The 5,000-nt window shown below is 53.2% G+C and overlaps 1 non-coding gene across 1 annotated transcript in view; it reads left to right on the top strand.

The window, feature by feature from the left end:
- Positions 1-4,419: 4,419 nt before the first annotated feature.
- The window catches only part of LOC126447557 (small subunit ribosomal RNA), a 1,910-nt gene continuing 1,329 nt past the window's right edge, over positions 4,420-5,000 (top strand). Inside the window, exon 1 of the ribosomal RNA XR_007583761.1 lies at positions 4,420-5,000. This exon is cut by the window's right edge and continues 1,329 nt beyond it. This is a non-coding gene — a ribosomal RNA (small subunit ribosomal RNA).

Raw genomic sequence — 5,000 nt, 5'->3', positions numbered from 1 at the left:
TAACTTGCGTTTCATGAAGAGTTATGTCCAATATGCGACATTCCCGCTGTCCCTATACATGAGCTGCGAGCTGTACCAGTTACGAGCTAGAGACGCGATCGCGTTGCTCTCTGTACGAATGCCGATGCTGAGCGGTCAGCTAGGAGGCGCTCCATCCATGTCGGTACCGGTGGGCGTTGCACTCGCAGTCGCAAAAACGTACGGCAAGTATATTACTCGGAAGAGTTTATGACAGTCCAAGCCCCCCTGCGTGGGGAGCGTCTTTCTAGGCCATGACCCACCGGAAGGGCGCAGCGTCCCCCACCCCAGACATGTGACGTCACACTATCGGTATTGACGACTCGACTCATTGCTTATAATCATTTGCCATACACCGGTGGAAGCTGCCGAGACGAGTAGCTACATAGCGCGCTCGCCGTGTCACTAATGTACAGAGATACAACAGTTTCGACTGGAACCGGATTAAACGTATACACGGCGCTGATTAGTAATACATAGACCCATCAGAATACAGATAATATATACAACTGTCCGTATACATGCTGAAAGACTCTGCTCACAATCACAACCACACGGCAGCCACACACTCTTATCACGCACTACTCTCCGCCTGTAACACGCACACAGACAATATGTAAGCACCAGCATGGAACAACACCCAGTGCATCCTCTCCGCCACATGAGACAATCCACACTGTCATAACCAGACTGGGAGGTCCACTCAGAAAACGGAATATCCCACCCCCCCGACAACCACCATTGCTCAGCTAAGCCACCAACACCCACACATGTCCTACACAGGGGTGCACCCAACATCACAATACTGCCTCCTCTCACAGCACACAAACAATGGCAGGAATGAAAGACACAGGTCTGCCACAAGCATGGAATCGGAGCGCCGCCTGTCATGAGCCAAAGGTGCATCCTGACGTGGCAAATCAGATGATGCCGCAGGCATCCACTTACTATAATCACAATCAACAAACCGACCGGCCGCCCCCCCCCCCCCCCCCCATTACACCTTTCCATACAACAATGTGTACCTTAACCTAAACTATACTGTACCTTAACCTAAACTATACTGTACCTTTACCTTAACCTAAACTATACTGTACCTTAACCTAAACTATACTGTACCTTAACCTAAACTATACTGTACCTTAACCTAAACTATACTGTACCTTAACCTAAACTATACTGTACCTTAACCTAACCTATACGGTACCTCAACCTAACCTATATTGTGCCTCAACCTAACCTATGTTGCGCCTTAACCTAACCTATGTTGCGCCTTAACCTAACCTATGTTGCGCCTTAACCTAACCTATGTTGCGCCTTAACCTAACCTATGTTGCGCCTTAACCTAACCTATGTTGCGCCTTAACCTAACCTATGTTGCGCCTTAACCTAACCTATGTTGCGCCTTAACCTAACCTATGTTGCGCCTTAACCTAACCTATGTTGCGCCTTAACCTAACCTATGTTGCGCCTTAACCTAACCTATGTTGCGCCTTAACCTAACCTATGTTGCGCCTTAACCTAACCTATGTTGCGCCTTAACCTAACCTATGTTGCGCCTTAACCTAACCTATGTTGCGCCTTAACCTAACCTATGTTGCGCCTTAACCTAACCTATGTTGCGCCTTAACCTAACCTATGTTGCGCCTTAACCTAACCTATGTTGCGCCTTAACCTAACCTATGTTGCGCCTTAACCTAACCTATGTTGCGCCTTAACCTAACCTATGTTGCGCCTTAACCTAACCTATGTTGCGCCTTAACCTAACCTATGTTGCGCCTTAACCTAACCTATGTTGCGCCTTAACCTAACCTATGTTGCGCCTTAACCTAACCTATGTTGCGCCTTAACCCAACCTATGTTGCGCCTTAACCCAACCTATGTTGCGCCTTAACCCAACCTATGTTGCGCCTTAACCCAACCTATGTTGCGCCTTAACCCAACCTATGTTGCGCCTTAACCCAACCTATGTTGCGCCTTAACCCAACCTATGTTGGGCCTTAACCCAACCTATGTTGCGCCTTAACCCAACCTATGTTGCGCCTTAACCCAACCTATGTTGCGCCTTAACCCAACCTATGTTGCGCCTTAACCCAACCTATGTTGCGCCTTAACCCAACCTATGTTGCGCCTTAACCCAACCTATGTTGCGCCTTAACCCAACCTATGTTGGGCCTTAACCCAACCTATGTTGGGCCTTAACCCAACCTATGTTGGGCCTTAACCCAACACACGTTGGGCCTTAACCCAACACACGTTGGGCCTTAACCCAACACACGTTGGGCCTTAACCCAACACACGTTGGGCCTTAACCCAACACACGTTGGGCCTTAACCCAACACACGTTGGGCCTTAACCCAACACACGTTGGGCCTTAACCCAACACACGTTGGGCCTTAACCCAACACACGTTGGGCCTTAACCCAACACACGTTGGGCCTTAACCCAACACACGTTGGGCCTTAACCCAACACACGTTGGGCCTTAACCCAACACACGTTGGGCCTTAACCCAACACACGTTGGGCCTTAACCCAACACACGTTGGGCCTTAACCCAACACACGTTGGGCCTTAACCCAACACACGTTGGGCCTTAACCCAACACACGTTGGGCCTTAACCCAACACACGTTGGGCCTTAACCCAACACACGTTGGGCCTTAACCCAACACACGTTGGGCCTTAACCTGCTCTGTAATTGTCATACGACGCGTTAAATTAGTGTAGTGTTGCCTAACTGCAACCCCCGCAATATAGTTTGCTACTCGCACTGCCCGGTCCCCAGTGTATCGCTTCATGTTAAACACCTTGCAGCTATACACTGTAATGTGGATGGCAGCAGGACGTACATGCTCAATGCCCTTTGCAGTTGTTCATTGGCATTTGCAGTTGTTCATTGGCATTCGCATGGCGAAGCACTTAGCCTACGCTGTGGTACGGCCTGTGTCAACTGTCCGCTGATGTTGTACGTCCAAATCACACACTGTACTGCACATTGGTCCTCATGTACTGAATGATACATCGTGGTACATGTGACCGTACAACGACTGCGCCAACAACGGCGAACCATGCGGTCCAAATGTTGTGCACTCAGCTACGTGTCGTCTCCCTATAAGAGCTGGATTGCAGTGTGGTATGCCCTGGATGGCGATCAGCATGAGCCGTCTGTTGATGTAGTGGCGCGTGTTGTCAGACGTAGTCGTCTCTTCTCACACACCGTGATAGCATGGTGCACTGCGTTCCACATCTGCGACATGCGACAGAGGCCGGTTGACAGTCGTTCGCGCAATGGACATCGCATACGTACGGGGGCCACCTTCCACGTGTTCGCGAAGCGTGCACATGTTGTTGCGTGTATGTGGGCAGACATAGTGTGTCGTGACACCTGACACAGGCATGCAACAATCGTTGAATTTGCAAATGGCGATGGACGCCTACGTTTGCTGGTGACGTTACGCAAATGAACAACTGGTAAACCGTTGTGGTGCGGTTGTTCTCGCTAGAGGTGAATCAGTGATGGCGACGATCGGTTGAGCTACCAACCGGTTGTTCCAGCGATATCCACCATGCCCACGAACGTGAATGGCATCTGGGTGTGAAGCGATACGCGGCGGTGGCTGGGTGGGACCGTCCCCGGCCGGTGAGGGGGGGCCTCCCGGCGTGCTGGCCGCGCGGTGCGTGGGCGCACGCGCTACAGCCGGCTGGTGGGGGCGGCCAGTGGCAGGCGCGCCGGCCGACGGAGGCGGCAGGCGGCGCAGCTGCGCGCCGGCGCACCCTGCACGCGGCGCCGTGCGGCCAAAGTAGGTCCTCGCGGGCCCGGTGCGAAGCGCGGTGGACATCTGCAGTGTGCTGGTCCGATTGAGGACTGTGTGCGCTGAGGATGCGCCGCCGCCCGGCGCTCGGCGCCGCGACGCCGTCTGCTGCTCGGTCGCCTCTGCGGTTCTCGCAGGTGGTTTGTATCGCAGCTGTGCGGACGTGTTGGCGCGTGCGCTGTGCTGGGAGAGTTCGCTTCGGCACCCAAGTGGGGCTTTTGTCCTTCTGTGGCGCTGGCGTTGGAGCTGCCGGTCACCGTAGGTGGCGCGTGTTGTCTCCCGCCGGCAATGCCACGACAGCACGCTCCCGGGCCTCTGTCGGCAGCGGCAAGCTCAGTTGGGAGCACGGGTGGTCGCACCTAAAGCGTCTACTCGCCAAACCCCGGGCGATTGCGCCTCTCTCGAACCCGACCAAGTACTTAGGACGGCGCTGCGCGCCGCCGGGACCTGAGAGGGTTTCGAGGTGTATGGTGCAGGGGAGCTCAGCCTCCTCCTGTTTGCAGAATAATTGAGCGGACGCTTGCGTGTTCGCGCGGGCCCCCGGGACACACTCCCGGGCGGCCGGCTGCTCAGCTCTAGTTGACGCAGCTCCCTGGTTGATCCTGCCAGTAGTCATATGCTTGTCTCAAAGATTAAGCCATGCATGTCTCAGTACAAGCCGCATTAAGGTGAAACCGCGAATGGCTCATTAAATCAGTTATGGTTCCTTAGATCGTACCCACGTTACTTGGATAACTGTGGTAATTCTAGAGCTAATACATGCAAACAGAGTCCCGACCAGAGATGGAAGGGACGCTTTTATTAGATCAAAACCAATCGGTCGGCTCGTCCGGTCCGTTTGCCTTGGTGACTCTGAATAACTTTGGGCTGATCGCACGGTCCTCGTACCGGCGACGCATCTTTCAAATGTCTGCCTTATCAACTGTCGATGGTAGGTTCTGCGCCTACCATGGTTGTAACGGGTAACGGGGAATCAGGGTTCGATTCCGGAGAGGGAGCCTGAGAAACGGCTACCACATCCAAGGAAGGCAGCAGGCGCGCAAATTACCCACTCCCGGCACGGGGAGGTAGTGACGAAAAATAACGATACGGGACTCATCCGAGGCCCCGTAATCGGAATGAGTACACTTTAAATCCTTTAACGAGTATCTATTGGAGGGCAAGTCTGGT

Source organism: Schistocerca serialis, unplaced genomic scaffold, assembly GCF_023864345.2.
Source record: "Schistocerca serialis cubense isolate TAMUIC-IGC-003099 unplaced genomic scaffold, iqSchSeri2.2 HiC_scaffold_512, whole genome shotgun sequence".
NCBI classification, from domain to species: Eukaryota; Metazoa; Arthropoda; class Insecta; order Orthoptera; family Acrididae; genus Schistocerca; species Schistocerca serialis.
The sequence above is the reverse complement of the archived record's forward strand: the minus strand, read 5'-3'. Positions and strand labels throughout refer to the sequence as shown.